This window comes from Oratosquilla oratoria, chromosome 21, assembly GCF_046742065.1.
Source record: "Oratosquilla oratoria isolate Oo_2021 chromosome 21, ASM4674206v1, whole genome shotgun sequence".
Classification (NCBI taxonomy): domain Eukaryota; kingdom Metazoa; phylum Arthropoda; class Malacostraca; order Stomatopoda; family Squillidae; genus Oratosquilla; species Oratosquilla oratoria.
The window spans coordinates 25,747,448-25,757,447 of NC_134797.1; positions in this window are offsets into that span (position 1 = coordinate 25,747,448).

The window sequence follows — 10,000 nt, forward strand, 5'->3', positions numbered from 1 at the left end:
GGCGGGAGATATGGGTGAGTGGAGAATGGTTGTGTATAGATGACAATGCGATGCAAGGAAGGGGTAGGGGGTGGGGAATGGGAAGTTAGGGAGTGGTTATGTGTGTGGTTATATATAAATTTATTATTATTTACTATTTACCTGTTTGTTTATTATTTAACTATACCTATGCATTTATTTATGTATTCTATTTGATATTTACATTATTATAGGTTTTATTTATTTATTTATTATTATTATTATTATTTTTTTTCGCATCCGACCTAGATATGGACCAAAAGGTCTCCTGTCGGCATGCTCCGCCTTTGTAATTCTTTGAATGATATTTTGACGCAACCCGAAGGGATTTCTCCCCGTATGCTATTTTTCTTCATGAGAGGGCGGAGAGGGGGATGGTCGCCGACTAAGAGAAACGGCCTTGCTGTGTATGTACTGTGTCTTGCTGTATTGCTTCTGTCCCAGGACAGTGGGTGAAGTACAGGGATGATCCGTCATCCATGAGGAGCTAAGATGAGAGGGAGGAGAGGGTGGTGGATGGGAGTGGAATGGGTAGGAGTGGGTCACGTGACTTTTGGCTTCGGCTAACCTCCCTGGTAAGGGGAAAAGGCCTTGGTATATAGATAGATATATCAATTAATTAATTAATTTATTTATTTGTTTATTTATTCACTTATTTGATTACTTATTTTTCATCTATTCATTTACCTATTTGTATATTTATTAATTTATTTATCTATTTATTTACTTATTCAGTTTACCTATTTATTCATTCACTTGTTTATCTACTTATTTATTAATTCATTTACTTATTAATTTTTATTCATTCATCTATTAATTTAATTGTTAATTAATTATTTTTTGTTATTTATTAATCTATTTACTTATTCATCTATTCATTTATTTGCTTTTTACAAAAATAGATGTAAGGGACTGGACAATGCAGGGTCCTTCTTATTACCTAACGGCAACTCCTCAGAAGCGAAGGTTAACGCGCACAGAATAAGAGGAGGAACGTAAGGAGCCTAAACCAGAAGACGTGTAGCTGCGGCCGAAGCCGTCACCTTTCGCTTGTGAGCTTTGGGGACTGTTGGGGCAGGTAACAGTCACTGCAAATATTCTTTGGCTATTACATGTAATTATTTAACCAGCTCTTCTGTCTTTATAGACAATATCGCGCTGCTGTTGTATGCTATTTTGTACTTTACGTGTTGGTTTGGTTTGTCAAAGCAGGATAATATGATGGTGTATTTTTCTTTGGTTGTGGGAGTGTTGGTATATTATGTCAGATATTTTTTACACTGTAGGGTACTCGTAGTTTGGTTAGGATTATATTCTTATCAAGAAGTTGTGGAAGGATGATGGGGTATGTGTTATATCACCCAAATTGTGTGTATGTGTGGTTATTACTAAGGGGACAAGTGAGAGAGTAAGTGGTTGCTGCAGAGTTGTGCAAGTTGGGCATTCCGGTATTCCAGTGGTATGTGGTATTGTAAGGGTGGATCGCAAGGACCATTATGTTTAGCATTGCAGATCGGAGAACTGTATGATAATTTGTGACTGGCAGTAGGATGGAGGCGTTAAAGGAGTTCATACCATCTCTCGAGCCCTCCTGACGGCTCTTTCGTCGTTGGGAATGCCAACATGAAATGGCTCCCAGCATAAGAGTACGGTTTTGAAGTGGGTAGAGATTTAGATGGATTGCCAGTGGGTCTTGTTAGCTAGTAAGAGGCGAAAGTTGAGGGTAGGGGAACTTTTAAGGTGTTTCGTGAATTTGAGGTGATTATATAGGACGAGGAAGGGGAGTTCAGGGGGATGAATATCGTGGCGAGTGTTGAGGCAATGGGGGCGGGGGGGGGGGGAAGGGATCTACATGCTGTTGCTGTTGCGTAGCCCACGCCGGATCCGCGCAAAGTATAGGCATGAGAGTGGGTGGAAACAGAAAGAGCTGGGATCGAACCAAATACTCTGGCTTAAGAAAAATGAACAAAATGCAATTGAAAAAAAAAGACATGAACGGATCCAATCGATTACAGAAATGATCAGTTCACCACACCAGCAGCTGACGTCATAACCGTGACCAGATTGTTTCGCTCATAAAACTTAATCAAATGGCGGCACTTGACCAGTTGAGGGAAGCCCCCTTCCGCGGGTGGAAGGGTTAAAATGATTTTGAACCTATCTCTTATGACCCCATTCACTACGTTGTTCTAACTTGATAGCTTATCATTATATCTACCGTCACGTGATTTTATTCACCTGACGGAAGCCCTTTATCTAGTGATGGATTCCACGGACTGCTTAGCCGAACAAAATCGCCAGTCGGCAGCAAATATAGAATATATAGGAATCATTACTGTGTTGAAGGTGTAAAAACCTTTGTTACGACGACACAATTACAGAGATTGTTCTGGTTAACTCGGTGTGTGGCTTGACGCGCAAACTCTCCGACGTCGTAAGAACATAAGAACATAAGAATGAAGGAGACTGCAAGAGACCATAAGGCCTACACTAGGCAGCTCCGTATCCATCACCACCTGTCATCCCCATCCATAAAGTTGTCTAATCGTTTCTTAAAACAACTGATAGTTTCAGCGCTTACTACATGGTTACTAAGTCTATTCCATTCGTCGACCACCCTATTAGTAAACCAATTCTTGCCTATTTCCTTTTTAAATCTAAATTTGTCCAGTTTATAACCATTACTGCGAGTCCTGCCCTGTTGTTTTAATATGATGACCTTGTTTCGTGCGATTGGCGCAAGACGACGGCAAGGCACAGTTATTGCGTTGCGTAAATCGACAATTTAAAACAACTGAAAAGGGAGGTGTGTGACGTCACAAGACACCCCAGTTCCGTTTTAGAAGACTTCGGACGAGATGCGATGGGGACAGATAACAGAGACGCATCAAAGAAACGAATTAAACGTTACTCTGGCGTTATACAGAATGAAAGGGAGAGTGACAGCCAGCATAGAAGAGATCAATCGACAAAGGGAATAATTCTTTCTAGATTTCTAGACCAAGGAAATCCCACGGAACTGAAAAAAGACAAAATATACTGTTACGCGTTACTGAAGGAGTTAATATAAAAATATTTCTTATCCTTACTTTCTCAGTTTAAATTTTTTTCGTCCATCTTGAACTATATTCTTTTGTTTTGTGTTTCCCAGTTCGCCTCGCCTTCACTCGTGTAATTTGTTTTTCTCCCTTCCTTTATCTTTTGTCTTTGTTTCATTATTTTTATTCCATTCTTTCGCTTTCTTTTCTTTCGTTTCTATATTAAAACTCAAAATTCTACGTATTCATCTTTTTCCTCTGCCTCGACGTTCCTCCATCTTTTGTAACTTTTTATCTATATACTTGTGTACACGCACACACGCGTACACACACACACACACACACACACACACACACACACACACACACACACACACACACACACACACACACACACACACACACACACACACACACACACACAAAGTACACACACACACAGACAAGCAGATGCACACACATACACACCCACACTCATCCCTGCATCTTGTCCACTGCCCTGGGTCAGAGGCAGTGTCGCAAGACACAGCACATCCACAGCAAGGCCGCTTCATTAAATCGGCAACCCCCCTCATGCAGAAAAGAAGACGGGGAGAAAACCCTTCGGGCTGCGTCAAATTTTTCTCACACATACTACCTCACCCCCATCACTCCACCCATTCCACTTCATGCATCACAACATCATCCATGTACAACCATTCTCCACTCACCACTGTCTTCTGTCCTCTCCCGTCCTTCCTCAACAGACATTCCCCTCTTCCCCAAAGCCCCTTTCACCCCATCCACCCATCTCATCCTAGGTCGCCCCCTCATGTTCACTCCCTCCACATCTGCCTTCCATACCTTTTTTAATGGTCTTTCTTCACTCATTCTTTCCATGTGTTCAAGCCATCCTAATACTCTTTCATCCACCCTATCTCCCAACTCCCTTTCCACCCCTGTTCCCTTCCTCACCTCTTCATTTCTCACTCTATCCAGCCTAGTAACCCCAATCATACTTCTCGGACACCTCATCTCAAAAACATTCAAGCTCCTTCTCTCTTCCTCTCTTATGTTCCATGTTTCTGCCCCATACAGTGTTGTTGGCACAATCACTCCTTCATACAATCTCCTCTTAGCCTCCATTCCCAAATGTCTATTCCTCATTACACTTTTTAATCCACCAAGGCATTTACTCGCTTCTCTCAATCTACATTCTACCTCCACCTCCACTCCACCCTTTCCTGCCACATTCGCGCCCAAGTATCTAAAACTATCCACTTCTTCCAGTCGCTCTCCCTTAATGCTCACTTCCAGTCTACTGCCACTTTCACCCCTTGTACATCTCATCACCTTATTTTTACCCACATTTATCTTAAACATTCTTCTATCACATACTCTCCCAAACTCTGTCACTAACTTCCTCAATCCCTCCTCTGATCCTGCTACAAACGTAGTGTCGTCTGCAAACAACAGCTGGCTCACCTCCCACTTTTTCCATTTTTTTTAAACCATCTCCAATCCCTGATCCACCACCCTTGCATTTACCTCTCGCACTACCCCATCCATGTATAAGTTGAACAGCCAGGGCGACATAACACATCCCTGACGAAGTCCCACCTTTACCTCGAACCACTCACTCTCTCCATTTCTAATCCTGACACAAGCTCTACTACTCGCGTAAAAACTCTTGACAGCTCCTAGAAGCTTTCCTCCTATCCCGTATATCTGCAAAACATCCCACAGTGCCTTCCTGTATAGCCTGTCATAAGCCTTTTCCAGATTCATAAAAGCCCCAAAAACATCCTTACCTTTTCCTATAGCTTTCTCAAATATCTGTCTTACCACAAAAATCTGATCTACACAACCTCTACCTGTCCTAAATCCACACTGTTCCACTGTTTCCATAAGCCTTCCCAACTACACTTAACAAGCTAATCCCTCTGAAACTACTACAAGGGAGAGGAAAAATAGGTATGTTTCAAGGAGGAAATGCTAAAGCACGCACAGGTTGTTTGTGAGATTAGGAGGATGAGATGCAACAGAAGGAGAGGCAGCGAATGGTGGGATGAAGAAATGATGGCGGAGGAAAAGAAGCAAATATATGAAGACCTGTTGCAAAGTAGGACTAGAAAAGTAAATGAGAGGTATAGAAGAGAGAAAAGAGAAACAAAATGCAAGGTGAGGAAAGCAAAGAGGAGAATAAATGTACGTGGAGTAAGCGTTTGACGGAAAATTTTGAAAAGAATTTTTTTTTTTTTTGGGAGGAAGTGAAGAGTAAGGGGGCGAGTGAGGTGGAGAGGAAAAGGTAAACGGTGCAGACATACGCATGCTAATGGAAGTGAAAACGACAAGGGGAAGATGTGGAGGCCATTTCAGGGATTTGTTGAATTGAAGGGAGGATAGGGAAGGTCTGACTATGGCAGTGAGAGATACCAGGAAAATGACTGTATTGGGAGGGGAGAATGATACGGCTATAGGAAAAGAGGAGATACAGAGAGTATTGAGAGCAATGGGAGCTGGTAAGGCACCTTGGTTAGACAAGTGTCATGTGGAGTGTGCCTGACGAAATGAGGAACAGTTATATTGGATTGGCTAGGGAGATTATTTAATGTATGCCCAAGGTAGGGGAGTGTTTCAATGGACTGTAGGAGTATATACATAATTCCACTATACAAAGAAAAACGAAATAAATGTATATGTAGTAGCTTTAGAGGAACCAGTCCTTTAAGTGAAGTTGGAAAGGCACACGGGAGGGTGTTAAGAGGATTAAGAAGGGACAGAGAGAGTAACTGGGGAAGAAGAGTGAGGGTTTAGGAAAGGAAGAGGTTTTTGATGGTTTAACTTCGCCGGTGGCAGGATTCGAACCACCCTCACCTCGACTTTCGCCGCAATTAACAACGCCCTAACCCACTCAAGAGGGTACGTAGATAAAATGTTTGTACAAAGCAGACATGCGAAAGTCTTTGGCAGAGTATAAGGGTGCCTTTTGGTCTTTAAAGGACCTGGAGAAAGAGCGAGACAGGGTTGACAGAAAGGTATTATGGAATGTATTACCAATGTATGGGACAGGGGAGGAAGTCAACTGAGAGTGCATAAATTTTTTCACGTGAGTAGTAGAGCGTATGTGAAGGTAGGGAATGGGGAGTGAATGGTTTGAAGTTGTTTAATGTCAACATGGTTGTGCAATGTAGGGATGTCATTTTGTGGGAATTTTCCACAATTTTGTGGGAGAAATTTGCTCACATGGGATGTTTTGTGAGCAAATTATATGTTACAATAAAGTTATTTGTGTATATAATAATTCCTTCTTTTTGTGGGAAAAATGTGAAAATCCAGATTTCCTTATGGGAATTTTGTGGAAAAAATCTCACTCATTTATGGGAACTGGCATAGATTATAGTGGCAACGCTGGTGCAATGTGTATATGAATGGGATGGTGCGGGAGATAAACGTGAAGGTTGCTGGATAGGGGTTGGAGATGGTGAATGAGAGTGGAAGTGGGAGGCGAGTCAGTCGTTGTTTGCAGATGACACTGCGCTTGTAGCGGAGTCAGAGGAGAAAATGAATGAGTTAGTATTGGAGGCTGGGAGGGTAAGTGAGAGGAAAAATCTGAAGGTAAATGTGGTTAGAATTAAGATGATGAGGTGTACAAAGGATAAGGCAGTATGTTGGAGGCGAGCTTAAAAGGAGAGAGGTTGAAGGATGTAGTGAGCTTAACTATTAGTGAACACATAAAGCAGGGAATAGAGAAGTGGGTGCGGAAATGAATTGCAGAATATGTAAAGCAAATAAACCTAAAGAGAAGAGAGCATAAAGGGGTGATTTATTCACGACGCTGTAAAGATCAGACTTGAAATTTAAAGGAAGCAGAAAGAAAGAAGCTAAAAGTGCTTGAGACGAAGGGTTCAAGAAATATAGGGGAGGATTACGAGAATGAAGAGAGTGAAAAATGTGAGGGCGAGTCAGAGACCCAGGGTGAGAAGAGAGATAGGATTGATCGGAGAATATTAAGATGGTTTGGGCATGTGGAAAGAATGAATAAATTAAGGTTACAAAAAGTGTGGAAGGTGAAGGTGAATGATGTAATCTTGAGTGGAAGACAGAGAATGAGGTGAATGGATAAGATGAAAAGGGGATTAGTCACAAGAGGAATGTCTGTTTAACAGGAAAGGAAAAGGGTAAGAGACAGACATAGATGGAGAGGGGTTATGAATGGACGAGGAAATGACTGGGCAAGACGGGGTTTCTTCTTGTCTTCTCTGTAAATTCTCAGGTGGATAAGTGGGGGAAGGTGCGGGTGGTCACAATGTTATGGAGTGGATGTCGGGCCCTGACTCTGGAGGTGCTGTGTCTTGCTGCATTGCCTCAGACGCGAGCAGTGAGTGAGGAACATAGGTCATTCGTCTACAAAGAATTAGGAGGGGAGGGACAACAAATGGGTTTTTGGATGGTTCTGGCTCCTCTTGTTAGATGAGTTGATCGTGTTTGTGTCAAACCTCACTTCTACTTTGCTGATATTTTATAGCTGAATAAAATCCTCTGGTGCCAGAATATAGCAACAAGTAGAGTACATCTCCACAGGGCATCCAGATATCTTTTTTGGGGGGGTCTCAATATGAACAGTTTCTAGCAATGTAAATTCTTAGGAAAAATGTAATACAGGGTTTTCGGAGAGTAATCTAACAAAGCTTCCTGGTGAACGGTAATGCCTAGTGTAGGCCTTATGGTCTCTTGCAGTCTCCTTCATTCTTATGTTCTTCTGTAACCTTACATTAATGTTCAGCTCCTTCACTACACAATGGGATGGCATAGAACTGAATAAAATAGCCTGGCGGCAGAGTTGGGTCATAACTTCTTTGTTGAGTTACTGAGATGAATAGAATAGCGGGGAAAAGTATCATCTGGTACGGAAGGGTGGAAGTCTCTCTCTCTTTCGCTTTCTCTTTCCTTCTCTCTTCACCGTTTATTAGGAAAAGGTACACCCGAGTAGTTTTACTGACTGCGCAATGACAGGAACATTAATTGTATATGTATTTCTCTCTCTCTCTCTCTCTTTCTCTCTCTCTCTCTCTCTATTTCTCTCTCTCTCTCTCTCTCTCTCTATTTCTCTCTCTCTCTCTCTCTCTCTCTCTCTCTCTCTCTCTCTCTCTCTCTCTCTCTCTCTCTCTCTCTCTCTCTCTCTCTCTCTCTGGCAAAAAAGCATCGAAGGATGTTGTGATAAGATGACCAAAACAACCGGTGAGGCTCGAGCTGCCTCATCTTAACATCAGAAAATCTGATATGTTACCACGTGTCGAAGTCGTGGAGTGACAGAACATAAACTTTTGACTTGGCTGTGTCCCAGAGAAGTTAACGTGCAAAGGTGGAGGAACCCATTGGCGGGACTCGGTGCGTCAAGATGCCAGTTTACAGACTTCTGGCACTAGTTATTCTCTATCGTTAGATAATATAAATTCGCGTTTGATTTGATCCCCTCCAATACACCGTCCAAGGGTCGATTCCCATTACTCGACTTTGCTAATGAGATCAAGAGTTCACTTTTCGTGGACCCATTTGTTGCAATGTCGTAATCAAACACATTTTTTTTCTTTTTTTATTCCGATGAGGCCGTGATACACCTGCCATCTGCTCACCACATGGGTTAACTCCAACCTCCTCAAGTTGATGAGAACCCAGTTGTCTTGTGGGTAACCATGAGAATATGGACATTATACAGTATCCCAATTAGTAATAAACCATTTGGGCCACAAAACCATTAATCCACCTACACAGAAGAACTACAAATAAGACTTGTACAGCTTGGATATTTATTGAACGTCATCAACCGATGCAGCATTTTACATAGAAAACGTGAGCTTTTTCTCAGAACATTGAGTAAAGCATTGCCAGATTGCCAAAGGGCATATTGATGCTCGTAAAGAACAATTGGGGGTCCTTGGCTGAGTGTACAATATTTAGCGCGAGGTTCTTGCTGACAGGCAGACAATTACAAAAAATATGTTTGGGGAGTTGTATGCAAGAGAGAAAAAAAATGAGAAAAAGAGGTGTTAAAGGGATAGGGAGAGGGAGATGGAGAGGGAGACGGAGGGGATAGAAAGAGAGAGGAAGAGGGAGAAGGAGAAACAGGAAGTATGTAGGAAGAGGTAGTGCGAGTGAAAGGGAATAGTGGATAAAGTGCAATGCATGGGACAGACGGGAGGAGGAAGGGATGATTTCGCTGGAGGAGAGAGGGAGAAGAGGTGGACTGGAACGGGAAATCGAAGAGGTTGGGACGCCCATACACGCGAGGGCAAAAGGAGAAGGGGATGGAAGGGAGTGAGAAAGGTGGGGAGGGAGGGAGTGGGGGAAGGGAAGGAGGGAGGGATAAAAACAAGATTGGGTTTTGAGGGAAAGTAATAGGAAGGAAGGATCGGCGAGACAGAGTATGGGAAAAGGGAGGCGGAGGAACAACAGGAACAGGAAGGGTTGGCAACAGGGGTGGGGGGGGTCAAGGGCCCTATAGCTATTGGTGGCAGGAGGAAGAGGAGGAGGAGGAGGAAGAGGAGGAAGAGGATGAGGAGCAGGAAGAAGGAAGATCTTTCCCCAGTGGTAGTGGTGGAGGAGGAGGAGGAGGAGGTGTGCCTCGGAAGAGGGCCCCATACACCGCAGGAGCGAGTGGCAACAGGAACTGCAGCATCAGGTATAACAGAAGCCAGTAGGAGTCCAAGAGGTGCAAAACCAGAAATGGGGTCAAGGATGAAGGAAGTCCTTTATGAGATAAAGGGAAGTGTGGCGAGGGAGAGAGAGAATAGGAGAGAGAGAGAGAAAGAGAGAGAGAGAGAGAGAGAGAGAGAGAGAGAGAGAGAGAGAGAGAGAGAGAGAGAGAGAGAGAGAGAGAGAGAGAGAGAGAGAGAGAGAAGGGGGAGGGAGAGAAATTGAGACGGCAATGAGGGACGGGGCTATTCCCACCCATTCCTCCCTCT